The sequence below is a fragment of the Grampus griseus genome, assembly GCF_964374135.1.
Source record: "Grampus griseus genome assembly, chromosome: 10".
NCBI classification, from domain to species: Eukaryota; Metazoa; Chordata; class Mammalia; order Artiodactyla; family Delphinidae; genus Grampus; species Grampus griseus.
Window position 1 is genome coordinate 93,475,578 of NC_139004.1, and position 16,192 is coordinate 93,491,769.

Below are 16,192 nucleotides of genomic sequence, written 5' to 3' on the forward strand. Positions count from 1 at the left end.
TGTTTATTAACGTCCTATACAAATGCTGGCTTATCCTGTTTACTTACTGCCTGCCTTTGGTTCAGTTCAAGCAAGGACCTATGGTAGAAACTGTGCATGGCAAAAAGTTGGATGTCCTGGTATCTAATGACTGTCTACAGTACAAAGTAGAGAAATGAGTGTCTTAAGAAAAGAACCAGCAGAAGGTGTCGGTGGTTCAAAGGAAGGGAAAGTCCTCTTTGGGAAGAGTTAAGATGCTTCATCAAGGAAGCAGCAGTGGAGCTGGGCTTTTGAGACTGGGTGGGATTTTTATGGTCTGAAATGTGGAGGAAGAAGACGTTGCAGTGGGAGGGACCACCAGTAAACAAGGCCAGGGAGTCAAGAGACGATGGAGCATGACCTGAGAATGGGGAGAAACCCACGTAGGATGTTGATGTGGGTGCAGTAGGAGATGAGACTGGAAAGGCGAGCCCGAGCCAGATTGCAGAAGCTCTTGAGGGAGGTGGAGACTTGATCTGCAGGTAAAGGTAGCCCTTAAAGGCAGCTGAGGCAGGATGTCACCTGACTCATGTGGTACTCTGGGAAAATGAAACTGATTACAGTAGGGGAAGACAGGATGCTAAAATGCACATTATGGTCTTCATCAAATACAGAGGTTATTTTAAGCCACAGAAAAATATGAACAGGCAGGAATGCTTAGGGATTTCAGACCTACATCTGCAAAGGGATGAGGAGAAAACTGCTTTCTGATAATGATCCAGGAACAGTTCCTGTGGTAGAACAAGTTCTCTCAAGGGCCGGGCCAATTCAAGTATAGTAGAATCCCAGGGCAGAGCACTTCACTGTATTGAGAGTTTAGTTAATTCCCCGCCATCCCATGCCCACTCTCCCTCACCCCGAAGATTGCATTGTTTTTGGTAACTCCTTGGAAACCTGAGAAAGTAGGTAGTACACAGTGAACGTGAAACTGGCTCTTCACCAGCTGTGTTAAAATGAGGAGTTCTGTGGCTTCAATAAGACCTCGAATTTCTGATGTAAGAATAGACGATTTCACAGATTGGAAAACTTCATGTTACCTGCATATATTATATATTAAAAATGAGTGTTTTTGGGTTTTGTTCCTAATTGTAAGGCAACATCTTTTCAATGCAGAAAGTTTATAAAACGAAAGGCACTACTGCAAGAAAATTATTAATTTTCCTATACTCTTCTAGTCTTTAAAAGGGTAGGTTTAAAATCAGTGGCAATGGGAATGAAGAGGAGATTTTAAAAAAAGGGTAGGTTTAGCAGGTATATATTTATGTATGTGAATACACATATGTTTGTGTGCATATACGTCTGGATATGTGTATATTTAAATAAGATACACCTTCTATAAAATTCCATAACATAATTTTTGTGTCTACATATACTATTGTGTACATAGTTGCATGTTTCAAGATATACACAATTTTTTTGTGCTCAGTTATTTTTGAAGTAGATTATGCACATTTTCTCTTGTCATAAAATATTCCTTGTCGTATGTGCTTTGATGTTCAGAAAAGTGAGCCTCCCTGGCCCGAATTTTGTCAGGTCTTTACACTGTGCTATGACACAATACTTAATAATTTCTTATATTTGTCTAGAATTTTTATATGTATTATCTCTGAATATAAGGATTATCGTTATTCCCATTTTATAGATTAAGAGACTGACATTTCAAAAATTTGAGGCTGTCTCCAGGTTAAACAGCCAGTAACCTTGCTGTTGACAAGATCCACTATGTCTGAGACTGGGACTCAAATCGTAAAGCAATTTTTATGGCACTGTTAAGCCCATGTACTTTGGAACACACTTCCTCGGTTCAAATCCCTATTCTGCCACTTGGTTGACCAAGGTCTTCAACCTGTCTAAGCCTCTGTTTCCTTACTTGTGAAATGAGGATACTAATAGGACCCTTCTATCACCTGGGTTGAGGTGATGATTAAATGTATTAATTTATGCTCTGCTCTTAGAATATGCCGGTTCATGGCAAACACTGTCTCTGTGAAGGGTAGCTATCATTAAAACAGAGCTTTTCCACTGTGCCAGCTGTCTTTTTTTTTTTTTTTTGCGGTACGCTGGCCTCTCACCGTTGTGGCCTCTCCTGTTGCGGAGCACAGGCTCCGGATGCGTAGACTCAGCGGCTATGGCTCACGGGCCCAGCCCGTCCGCGGCATGTGGGATCTTCCCGGACCGGGGCACGAACCCGTATCCCCTGCATCGGCAGGCGGACTCTCAACCACTGCGCCACCAGGGAAGCCCCCAGCTGTCTCTTTTTATGTGACTGAGCCTTAATCTCGAGTCAAGTTATTTCTTTTTCTCCAGCAAAGGTGATTTTATTTAAGACTCTATCTAAATGTAACAAAAGAAAGTTCATTCAAGGAAAGAATGTGCACAGCTGTTACTTCCCTTCCGAAAGCACTCATTTTTTACCCAGAGGTAAAGGAGCATGGGACTCGAGAATACCGCAGTACTTTCTTTAGGATATTTGCTGAAGCTGGAAGCAATACTGCTTATAGTTTTGTGTGGTGAGGGATCAAACTTTTTTTTGGGGGGGGGGCGTGCGATGTTGGGCTTCTGTGACTTCAGGTGTTGCCGGGCTTCCCGGCTGAGCTGCTGACACTTTTAGCTGTGATTCCGAAGTGGAGGCGGCTTCCCTTCCTTGTTAATCAGGGTGTTGAATTCAGGGGCTAATGATGTGATATGTAACCAGACTGCAACTGTTAAACCATATGCCAATTGCTTGCTGTTATTTATGGCGAAAGCATTTATGCTTTTAGTTTCCTGAAGCACTGAGCTACATCTGAAACAATGCTCCAAAGCCCCCTTAGAGGCAGTGGGTGCTAGCTTTGTGTCCTAATCCTGCATTCTTAGGTCCAGTCTGTGAGCAGTGTGGGGAAAATCAGCACCCGGGACAGAGTTTGAATGAAGACGCAGAATGTATTTGTGACCACAGAGAGCAGGAAAGAAATTAAGTAGTCACCTAGAAACAAAGCATTGTCACTAGTTTTTCAAGAGACTGCAAGGGTAGCAGCCAGAACTCTCATGTTAAAAAGAGAGTGAAGATCATATTTTCTTGGCTTCTCTTTACATGGATGGATTTAGCTTAAAAAAAAACAAACAAAAAAAAACCAACCCTGAGAATTGAAAGTACCAGGTTAAAAAATATACAGCTAGGGGGCAAATGTTTATATTAGTAGTAAAATGAGAACTGCCATGTACACTTGCTCTGTGCTGGGCACAGCAGTTTATGGGCACGTTATGCCCAGGTGTCAGTCCGTGAGGGGCTTGGGAACATGCCTGTAAGTGAGATGACGGGAAAGTCTCTATTTACCAGACATCCTTCTTGCAGTGCAAGAATCCACTGCACCATTTAGATCATAGATATATATATCTATTCTATCACATGCATCACTTACCCGTGATGGGAGGTGATACCCCAAGGGTTTTGTTCAACTTCGTAAGGCTGATAATAGAAATACTGAACAGATGGTGCGGCATGGACGCAGACCCAACAGTTGAGCTGTCAGTGAATATCAGGATGATCCCTTTTGTGCTTATTAGGTAAATACCTTCCTTGGTTCTCTAGAGCAGTGATTCTCAACCAGAGGGGTGATTTTTGCAACACCCCACCTGCCCAGGGGACTTGTGGCGATGTCTGTCAACATTTTTGGTTGTTCCAACTGGTGGGGGAAATGCTACTGGCCTCGAGTGGGTATGGGAACATCACTGTATATTCTGCAGTGGACAGGACAGCCACTGCCCTCCCCTGCAACAGAGATCCTGCACCACATGTCAAGAGTGCTGGGGTGGATAAACTCAGCTCTAGAGTGACTCTGAGGCTGAAGTTGAATTCCTCGCAAGAGGGGGGATTGGCCCGCAGGGTCCTCCTCTCTTTCCTGCTCCCCATGTAGCATCTCTTTTAAATAAATGCTAAACAAATATTTAAAGAAATTATTTGAAGGAACACTAAGTGACTGGCCTATACAGGATGCCACTATATCTTGGTCCAGATTGGCTAGGCACTATGCTAAGTGCTTTAAATGTGTCATTTTATTAAATTTGTTAAGTAACTCTACCATACTGAAGGCACTATCACTATATTTCAGAAAGCAGGAGAGAAAAATCTAAACCTCTGCTTGCAAGTGAATTCCTCTCAGTATTATTTAGAATCAAGTAACGTGCGCAGTTAATCCCTTACCACGTGGTTGGTTTTCCAGAAGATGGAAATAGATCATATACTGTACCTGGGAAGGGACTAGAAAACTGATATTTTCTTAGTGACATTACAAAGCCATAGATTTAAAAGACTTGCCAAATAGCGTTGTTTCTAGTCTGGTTATTATGGAGAAAATGAGTTTGTTAACCTATGCACGGAGTGCTTCCTGCCATGCAGCTACCCGTGAGATGATACATTGCTCTGTGCAAAGAACTGTGCATTTTCCATCGTGGCGTGTAGGGATACAATACCCAGGGAACATAAGTCTCCTGCACTTCAGGGCCTGATCTGTTAGCTGGGCTGGTATTTCCTTACCTATTCAGTTGATTTACTCAGGTCTGACTATAGAGTTTGACCTTGATCCTACGGGCCATTAGTTTTGAAATTAACTTGGAGTATGCTCTGAGTACATTACACATATTAACTCATTCCTGCACTATGAATATTTCCACTTTATGGACAAGGAAACTCAGGTGGAGGGAGATAATTGCCCAATGTCAAGTCAGGACTGAGTGTGGATTTGAACCTAGAATCTGTTCATTATGATGTGCACTGTCTCTGTGCCAGGATGAGGTGGGCTCGGATGGTTGAGCAAGGGCTTTGAAGTTGGCTAGAATCTAGAGTCTGCTACTTCCTTGTCATTTATTCTAACCTCTTTAATTTATAATCTCCTTATTTGTAAAATAGAAATCAAAAAAAATACCTCCAGTGTGGATATCAGTACAGTCAGTCCTTACTATTCATGGTAGTTACAGTCTACAAAGTTGCTGCAAACACTGAATTAGCGAATACTGAACATACAGCTCCCAGGAGAAATATTGGGTTAGGTTCCTGTGAGCTTCTGGTCGCAACATTGTCAACCAATAATATGTAATCTCGTTTTATATATGTTTCTGTTTAAAGCCACCTTATTTAATGTGTATCATTGACTCATCCACATTGAATTCATGGCCAACAGGGCCATAACTCCTGCCTGAACAAAGCTTATATAACACACCTGTGTTTTCTGTAAGGTGCATCACAGCCTTCTTGCACTTGGGAACACTAGACAGCATGTCAGCACTATACTTGGGTCATTTTAAGCAGTGAAATCAGCAAGAAAATGTGGTACTAAATAGACTGTGAACAGGGAACTTGTTGACATATGAGAGCTGAAAGAAGGTGGAGTTTCACTTTGTTTAACCTCAGCTGGGAACGTGTGCATCAGACAACTCAAATTTTTCACCACTCTGTGCGTGGGTGAATGACTACAAAAGTGCCATGAGTATTGACTCTAGAGTTGCAGATACATTTTAGCATGTAGGTGAATTCGTGTATGTGAAATCTGTGAATGAGGCTGGATTCTATATACCTCCAGGGTTGAGTAGGCGTATATGAACTAAGGTATATATAGTACTTAGCATGTCACCATGGAGAATGTTCAACACGTGGTACCATTACTGTTATTTTGAATAAAGTTTTGCCAAGAATCAGGTGCATTTTGGGTGTTCTGTGCTGCTCCCCTGTGCACTGGGAAAGTTCTGAGACGATGTGGCTACAGAAAGCAGCCTTTAAGGAGGTTACACTGGATCTCCCTGCTCCCTTCACTTCAGGGTATGAACTAGGGAGCCAGGGAGTGGAACGTATTGGATTTGGGGGGTATATGGTAGACTGAGAGAAGAGGGGAAGGGTGAGTTCAGCTTCCTGCCTCTCCCTGCCTCATAGGGTTCCTGCTTTTTATTCTGAAGTTCTAGTTAACGTTTCTCAAAATGTGATCTCCAAACCAGCATGCATTATCAAAATTGCCTAGGAAGTTGTTAGAAATAAAAATTCTCACTCAAACCTCCTGAGTCAGAAACTGTGTGTTTCAGCCCAGAATCTGTGTAGAAGCGACCACCAGGTGGTCCTGAAGCCAGCTAAGGCTGCGAACCACTGTTCTGGTCTAAACCCATATTCCAGTTACCGAGTTCTTTTGGTCACTACTTTGCAGACTACAAACCCCCGTGAGACAAACATTATGTACTTCTTTCATGTTGGTTAAAACTTGCCTGGATTTTTCTGGGATTGTGTACAGCCTAATCCTTTTGTTAAAAAAACAACTCCCTGTTTGGCTTATGATAATTTCGGAGACTTCCATATTACATTTTAGCTTCTTATTTAATGGCTGACGGTAGAGCTTCTTTGTTATTTTGAATTCATTTCAATGCAAATACCTACAGCCTCCAGAAAGATAAAGCATGCGAATGCATTTGTCTTCCAGGTTCTAAAGCAGTTGGATTGTCAAGGTTTTCCTTTAGGCCGTTTCACATTTCTTTTCTCCCCACCTGTTCTCTAATCAGAATTTCTTTGTGGTTGTTATTTGATAACTCCGACTTTTCAGGCCGATGATGTTGTGACTAGTTTGCATATTTCCATTTTTGTCAAGCTGCTGGTTTATTCATTTATTTCACTAATATTTATGAGGCTGTGAGCTATACGGGGCGCTCAGCTAGGTGGCGGAGATCATTGCTGGGCATAACAGCGATGGTACTTGTCCTCATTGTGTGAAGACTCATCATAAAAGTAACTAGAGCTTTGGGAACTGCTGTGAAGGATGTACACAGCTCTGAGGGAGTTCATGATGTAAGTAGAGCCTGGTCAGCACATACATCCATATGTGCTTGACATTTGAATAGACTTTTTAAAAGATGAGTGAAAATTAGGGAAAGGTAGGTAGAGGTGTGGAGGGGAAGGTATGAATACATGTGCAGGTCTTCAGGAAAGAAGAAAATCGGGCAGGGATTCAGAAACTGAAGTAGAGAGTGGTGCAAGGTGAAGCTAGCCAGCAAGCAGATGAAGTTTGCATGGTTAATATACTGCAAACAAAAATGCCAGCGGATGGATCACACAAAGTATGTTAAGATGCGAATCTTATGTTCACAGAGATCATTGTATTAGGAGGGAGGCTGGGGATGCTACTCTCCCTGTGACCCTGTACGATTGATGACGCAGAAATAATAGAGATGACATTGATCTCCATGATTTTGGTTGATTTTTAAAAAATATTTAGCCATGATTGAGGGTTTGTGATCACCCCAGATAATCTGGGTGGAACAATTACTTGTGTGAAGTCAGAAGTTAACGCTATGGGGACATATGTATATGTATAGCTGACTCACTTTGTTATAAAGCAGAAACTAACACACCATTGTAAAGCAATTACACTCCGATAAAGATGTAAAAACAAGAAGTTAATGATAATTTTACTATATATATATTTTAGTTTATCAGATCAGATCCAGGATAGGGAAGTTTTGAGAAGCAGAGGGTTGGGGAAATCTGGACCATATGATGCTATGGGGATGGTGACTCAGGACAGGACTCCAAGAGTGTAGTGATGACGACAGGAAGGGATAAGGGATGCTGAAGATGTGCATTTTGCATCTTGTCTGTGGCTTGATTCTAGACGGTGTGGGTTTCCTCATGTTTTCCTCATGCCCTCAAAGTAATTATCAGATCCTAAAAATTCTGGACCAGCAGTTGTTTTAAATCCCAGACGACAAAAGGTCAAGCTTTAGGTGTAAGGAAAGGATGAGACTCGATCAGGTTCATAAGTATGGACACGGGCATCAGACTACACACTCTCCAGTCTTCCCTACCCCCAAGACATGAGTTCATCTAAATCTTTGATATTAGATCAGCATCTCTCTTTAGCATACTTCGGACTGGTTTGTACATAGAAGGAAGCAGACCTTGAAGGAATGGGATGTTGGCCTGCTAAGTTTTGATGAGCAGCCCTGACCGCTGTGAGGTTGGAGAAGGAGGGACCTGAAGTTCTGTCACAGAGGGTTCCCCGGGGTGAGGGTGGGGAGACTCAGGGTCAGGGAGCACAGACAGCAAAGTTGGTTGACTTCTCAATGTCACCTCCCCTCTGGTTCCTTTCCGTACGTTCTGTTTTTTTAAGGCAGCTTGTACCCCCTTCAGGCTTGGAAGTAATGATGGGCATAGATATATTGTGTTTTGAGATAATTTTGAGTTATGACATTGCTACTATTTTAAGATTCATTTTCATCTCTTTGAGGGAAAGATCATTATACTTTATAATTGGGAAGAATTTTTGGAGCACATCCAGTGTAAGCTTTCATCTGCCTTGAGACTACCTGTTACCGACGTCTTTGAGAAAGGCTTCCATTTGAAGTTATTTTGGAGCAGCTCTGCCTGGTAACAACGTCTTTTCTTAAGTTGAGCTGACACATGATGATAGGAGGAATGTTTGATCTTCAAAGAGTTCCCGGGCAGGTCTACGTCATATACACATTAGAATTTCAGTTATTTAAAGTCTGCTATCATGAATGGTTGACGTTCATCCTGGTTCCCTCCATAGGCTACCTTTTCTCTCAGTATCTGATGCATCTCTGAAGGTCGAAACACAGTCTATCTATATTACACTTGAGGTGAGTGCGTTCACTACTGGGAGCCTGAAGTGTTGATGAAGGAGCATCTCCAAATAACTGATTTTCATTTTTTCCTCCAGTACAAAATTGAAACAGTCTTTGAATACATGTTTAAATGGAACGTAGTTGTTAAAGCCTAGCAATTTTTTTTTTTTTTGCATTGTGCCACAGTAGGAAAATTATCACAGTCATAACCTGGATTTGTATTCACTTAGTCAAGTTTTAAAGGAAAACATTTTCAGTCAGTTTGGGTCATAAAAAAATATTTGAAACATCATATTTAATTCTGTGTTTTGTTTTACTCTCCAGGGTGAATTATTTAAAGAAATGTCTTGCGTTCCATTTATTCATCTTCCGTTGTTCACTAAATAGAGGAAATGACATGAATAAATTAAGCACGTTCTTAGGAGGTCAGTTCCGCTGGACTCGTTGGATGCCTTTGGGTGTGTGGGATTGCTCCTTTCTGAGTTAAGTAACAAAGCAAGGGGAGCAGATATGAGTAGGAACGCAGGATGGGAGGAAGATGAAGAGAGTAATTGTAATATTTTGGTTTTGAGGTGCTTATGGAATATTCAAGAATTTATACCCCACTGATGCTTGGATCTCTATCTGGTGTTCAGGAGAGAGATCTCATTTGGTGATACTGATTGGAAAGATTCCATCATATGGATAATGCTGAAAGAGAGGGGATGAGAACTTTAAGAAAGACTGAGTCAATTGAGGAAAATCAAGGATAGGATTGAAGGCATGTGTAACACTGGCTTTTGAAGGGAAGAAAAAGGAAAAGGTGACTTGGAAAGCTGACTGAGAGACAGCATCTAGAGAAGTAGAAGCAAAACAGGAGAGTGTGTGAGTTTCTTACTTCATGCTCTGCTGGTTTCCTCCTTCCTCTCTGACTAGTCCTTCTCTGTCATGTATTTTCAATTGTTTGAGGAGACAGCTGTCAAGGAAAAGAGGACGGAGAGTGTTCATTACTTTTAGCAGCAAGGAACTCATTGGTAACCTTGGCAAGAGTATTTCCAGTGGAATCCTTTCTTCCTTTCTGTTTTTTTCAAATACTTTCTATCATGGAAATATTCACATATACACAAAAGTGATAGGATAGTATAATAAATGTCCCCAGAAACCTACAATCTAGCCACAAAAATGACCATCATTTGCATTCTTGTGACTGCTATTATTTTATTTTTTTAACATTAGTGTCTAGCATGGGGCCTGGCTCATTGGAAACAGTGAGTAAATGTTTGTGGAATAAGTAAATGAGTATAAATGAATTAAGTGTGTAGTGTACTCTTTAGGGATGCATAGATAAAACACAAGGTGCAATGCCACACTGAACGAGTTTTTTGTCTGGTTAATTGGAGCAGACATAAACCCGTAAGAGTTAGGTCCAAATTTACAAGGGGTGTGGTTTTCTGTGCCATTATAATTGATTCAGGGAACCTCTGCATATTCCATTCACTCCTTGTACTAATAATGAGTGTGGGGCAATGGAACCAGCACAGTCTGAGCTGGATTTCACTTCTGACTCTGCCCTTTCCCTGCTGTGAGATTTTGGGTTAATCATTTAACTTTTGTGAACTTCATTATGAAATGCAGAAAAAAAAATCCTTTTAATTCTGAGAATGAAATAAGTGGATGTAAAGCACAGGGCACAGAGTCTCAAATACCGGAAGTCCTCGTGAAATAGTGGCTACTGTTATCATCGTCACCGTCACTGTCATTGTCAGCATCACCATCATCTTTCAGTCTACTCTCTGTTCTTCCAGTCCTTCCAGGCTGACAGTTCCTTCCTCCCAAACATACTTTCTTTCATGTACATTCACATTACACACCTTGTACTCAGTTTTCCTCATCACCTTTCCATTTTTATTCTTCCTGTCCTGGGATGCTGTTGGAATGAACATGTAAACTTAGGTCTAGCCTGCTTAAAGACTTTCCCAGCTGGATCTACCAAATGAGATATGGCTTTCATTCCTGGCAGTCGAGGCTCTCATTAGCCCCCCCACCCCCATGTTGCCAGTCTGATTTCTCACTACATTGGAACATTTCTCCAGGCTGTATTGGTCATAGTTCTGTGAATACACACTTTAGTGGGGCTTATGTAATCATCATCCTTCCAGTTGAAATCATCTTTCTGCTCATTTGTAGACTTTCCCATAGAAACCCGACCCATCCTTCCACACCTGTGAGCATATTACTACTTCCATGAATATTTGGCAACTGAATATAGAAGCTCCCACCTCTGCCCTGTCTGTGGCACCCTTTGCTGCTCTACTGCTTCTTGTCATATTTTCCTTTAGTATATGAAAGGCATATGTCCTTATCATCTTACATGAATGTTCTCAGGTTTAAATATTGCAAATGGTATGATGTATGTGAAAGTACTTAGAAAAACATAAAGACTCGCGTAAATGGAAGCTGTAACAACACCGTGGAACACTTATTCAGTACTAGTCATGTGCCCCATCAATAAATGCTAGGCATATACCATCTCAATGAATCTTTATAGCAACATTATTAGATAGGTACAAGTACCACTCATTTTTTTTATAGGCAAGAAAATACAAATCTGGAAGTGTTAAGTGATTTGTCCAACCTCAAACAACTAGTAAAGAGCAAAAGTAGTGTTCAAACCTGGACCTGTCAGGCTCTAGGTTCTAAGCGTTTAGGCAATCCAAATGATACTGGCTTTAAAAATCATAGTAAGTACGAGTTTGCCTCAAATTACCGAAATGACCTTTCTGTTAAAAGAAATATGTATACTCCTATAATTCCAGTAAGATTAGGCTCCTTTTTTTGTCTAAAATATCTCTTCATACACTGTAATTATCTACTTTCCTTGGTTAGTGAAGGCCCAGCTAAAGGAAGACACTTGTTGCTACTGAAATTGAAATGAACCTGTGTTAAAATTACAGCAAAGCTCCTACCCCAGGGCTGGAGATGAAACCATCTTATGGTACTTCATTTCAGAGGATTTTCAACTTGAACTTTGCAGTTGGAGTGCAGAAGAAAGATGATCATTGTGCCAGGCCTTAAAAGCAAACCATTGTATTATATTTGCATTTGAGCTTGCATGCTTTTTAGTGTACAGCTCATTCATAACTTGTTTTCTTAGTGGGTGAAGGGTACTAATTGGGGGCATTTAGCTGCCTCAGGAAGGGACAAAGAATAGTTCTCTCAATCTTGGTTAGTGGTAAGTACAGGGGTGAAAACTTCTACCCATTTATTTATTGACACTCGGAGATACTTCCTTAGACTAGGTTCTCAGAAGTATAATGACGAGATCAAAATCTGTGGACTTAAAATCGTCTTTCTTTTTATATCATATTTTAAAATTCTCCAAAGCTGTCATAGTATTCATGATTGTAGCTTACCAGTGTCCTACTCTCTTTATAGCCCTCTCTGTGCTTTGTGGGGGGCATTAGGATAAGTTCTAGCCAATGAGTTGTGGGAAGAAATGACACACATCATTTCTGGGATGAATGGTTTAATGGCCAGTGGAAGACCCTCCAGGGTACTTTATCCTCTGTATGGGGACTAGCAATGTTTCTCTATCGAACTGGGCGCTGGATGAAAAACCACGAAGAACAGAGCCTGCAGCCAATTGACCCATGATGGACGTGGAGTGTGGAGGGAAGAATAAAGCTGTTAGGAGAAGCCCTGAAATATAACCTAGTTTCTCTTGACCACTGTAATTGTATAATGTATACATATATAATTGTATGATGCCACTAGCACCATTTAAAAAATGCTATTTTGTAACTAGGTATTATGTTGGTGTGATTGAAGTATAATCTGCAGAGTTACTATGCTTAGATTCTCCTCCAACCTTGCTTCCATCTGCTGGGTTCCCCCAAATGTCCAACACTGACATTTACTTGTTAGGTGTTCATAAAGAAGTTTTTAAGACATTAAAAAAAAAGTTTATATGTATGTATTTTTCTTTTTACATAGGAGACAGAATAGTCTACAAACCTCTCTGTACCTTGCTTTTTAACCTAGTTTATGTTTTGGAGATCTTATCAGTATGTCAAAAGCTTTGTCAGACCTGTACAGCTGCATAGGACTGCCTTGTATAAATTACCCTAAATTAATCATTTTATTGTTAGGCAGATTGTTCTTTTTTTTTTTTTAAATAAATTTATTTATTTATTTTTGGCTGTGTTGGGTCTTCGTTTCTGTGCGAGGGCTTTCTCTAGTTGTGGCAAGCAGGGGCCACTCTTCATCGCGGTGCGTGGGCCTCTCACTGTCGTGGCCTCTCTTGTTGGGAGCACAGGCTCCAGACGCGCAGGCTCAGTAGTTGTGGCTCACGGGCCCAGTTGCTCCGCGGCATGTGGGATCTTCCCAGATCAGGGCTCGAACCCGTGTCCCCTGCATTGGCAGGCAGGTTCTCAACCACTGCACCACCAGGGAAGCCCAGGCAGATTGTTCTTGATCTTCAGCCATTGCAACAATGATGCAACAAATGGATTTTTCATGGGTGATTTCATACAGGTGCAAGTATATCTGTAGGGTAAATTTCCAGGAGTGGAATTGTTGGCTCAAAAGAGGTGCGCATTTGCAATTTAGACTGGTGTTGTCTAATTGCCCTCCTTATGCATGGTGTCACTTGATGCTTCTGCCAGCAGTGTATGAGAGTGCCTGCTTCCATAGCCTCATCAACTTTTTAAAGTGTTTAAAAGTTTTCTTCAAATCAGTTTGATACATTTCTTGTTGAGGTTAGCTGTGGGCATTTTATCATTCATGTTGCTGTTGTAAATGGAGTGCTTTCTTTCATTATATCTTCTAACAAATTGTTGTGTTTATACATAAAGGCAATTGGTTTCTAAATTTTACATGCTCTCAGCTTACAGAATTCTCTTACTGCTTGTAGTAGTTTGGATTTTCCAGGTGTGAACTATATTGTTTGGAAATAGCGATAATTTACGTTATTCTAATTTTTTTCTCTTGTTGGATTTCACTGGCTAGTACAGTATCAAATCAAGGAGGGGATGGGGGCCTCCTTGTTCTGTTCTGCAATTATATTAGAATGCCACTAGTAGTTCACTGTTCAGCATGATATCAGCTTTGGGGCTGAGGTACGTTTTATCATATTAAGAATATATACATCTTTCCCTAGATTTTCTTTTATGAATTGTTGATTTTTATCAAGTATTCTTTTAGGGTGTTGCTGGGTTGTCTTTCTTAGTAGTTTATGTAGCATTTTTTAAAAATAGACTTTTTTTTTTAAGAGAACTTTTAGGTATAAAGCATAGTTAATTGGAAGGTACAGAGAGTTCCCGTATATTCCCTAACAACATATACTAATGACCTCCCCCATTATCAACATCCTCCATTAGAGTGGTACATTTGTTACAATTGATGAACCTACCTTGACACATCATTATCACCCAAAGCCTATAGTTTACATTATAGTTCACTCTCGGTGTTGTACATTCTATGGGTTTGGACAAATGTATAATGACATATATCCATCATTATAATATCATATAGAGTAGTTTCACTCTCCTAAAAATCCTCTGTGCTCTGCCTATTCATCCATCCCTTTCCCCTAACCCTTGGAAACCAGTGATCTTTTTTACTGTCTCCATGGTTTTGCCTTTTCTAGAATGTCATATCATTGGAATCATACAGTATGTAGGCTTTTCATGTTGGTTTCTTTCACAAGTAATATGCATTTAAGTTTCCTCTGTCTTTTCAAGGCCTGATGGATTATTTCTTTTTCGAGCTGAATAATAGTCCTTTATCTGGGTGTACCACAGTTTATCTATTCATCTACTGAAAGACACCTTGTTTTCTTTCAAGTTTGGGAGACTATGAATAAACCTGCTGTAAACATTTATGTGGAGGTTTTGCATGGACATTTTTTAACTCCTCTGGGTAAATACCAAGGAGTGTGATTGCTCGATTGTGTGTTAAGAGTATGTTTAGTTTGTAAGAACTATGAAACTGTCTTCCAAAGTAGCAAAATGTACCATCTTGCATTCCCACCAGCAGTGAATGAGAGTTTGTATTGCTCTGTCTCCTTGTCAGCATTTGGTGTTGTCAGTGTTCTGGATTTTGGCCATTCTAATAGGTGTATGATGGTATCTCATTGTTGTTCTAATTTGTATTTTCCTGATTATATCTGAGGTGGAACATCTTCTCAAATACTTATTTGCCATCTTTAAAAAAAACTTTTTTAAATCAATTTTTTATTGGAGTATAGTTGATTTACAATGTTGTGTTAGTTTCCACTGTACAGCAAAGTTAATCACTTATACGTATATGCACTCTTTTTTAGATTCTTTTTCCACATAGGTCAATGCAGAATATTGAGTTGAGTTCCCTGTGCTACACAGTAGGTTCTTATTAGTTAACTATTTTATATATAGTAGTGTGTATATGTCAATCCCAATCTCCCAATTTATCCCTCCCCCCTTCCCCCTTGTTTTCTACATCTGTGACTCTATTTCTGTTTTGTAAATAAGTTCATTTGTACCATTAAAAAGAAAAACTTTTGAAGAGTAGACTATTTTTTAAGAACATTATTAGGTTCACAGCAAAATTGAGTGGAAGGTACAAATACTTCCTATGTACCCCCTGCCTTCAAACATGCAAGGCTTCCACCATCACTACCATCCCCCACCAGAGTGGAATATTTGTTACAGTTGATGAACCTACGTTGATACATCGTTATCACCCACAGCCCATAGTTTACATTAGGGTTCAACTTTGGTCTTCTACATTGCAGGGATTTTGAGAATGTATCCACTATTGACGTGCATCCACCATTATGGTATACTGAGTATGATAAAATGAAAGTATGATTAGAGTATGATTAAATTTTATCTATCAATAATGAGCATTTTCCTGTAATGTATAATATTCTATGCTATTTTAATAACAACGTTCTTATGTATGTGTCAGTTATTTTAACTGTCCCATACTGTTCCAAATTTTCCTTATTACAGGCAACACTGCAGCAAATTCCTTGATCCAAAAATCTTTTTTGTATTTGTGCTCCCTTAAGGCACTTTCTAACAGTGGTATTTCTGAATCATAAACAATTTTAATGACATCATTTTAATTTCTCTCCAGAATGTGTATTAACTCACTCCTTCACCAGAAGGGTGTAGGAGATGTGCATTTCTGGGAACCTTCCGTAACACTGGGTGTTAGCATTTTTAAAAATTGAAGTATAATTGACTTACAAAATTGTATTAATTTCAGTTGTATAAGATAGCAATTTGATATTTTTATACACTGAAAAATGATTGCCACGGTAGGTCTAATTACCGTCTGTCACCATACAAAGTTATCACAATATTATTGAGTATCTTCCCTATCCTGTATATTACACCCCTACGACTTATTTTAAAACTGGAATTTTGTACCTAATAATCTCCCTTACCTGTTTCACTCTTCCCCCCATTCCCCTGCAGTTTGTTTGTTTGTATCTATGAGTATGTTCTTTGTATCTATGAGTATGTTTGTTTGTTCTTTGTATCTATGAGTAGATACAGTTTGTTCTTGTTCTTTGTATCTATGAGTATGTTTCTGTTTTGCTATACTTGTT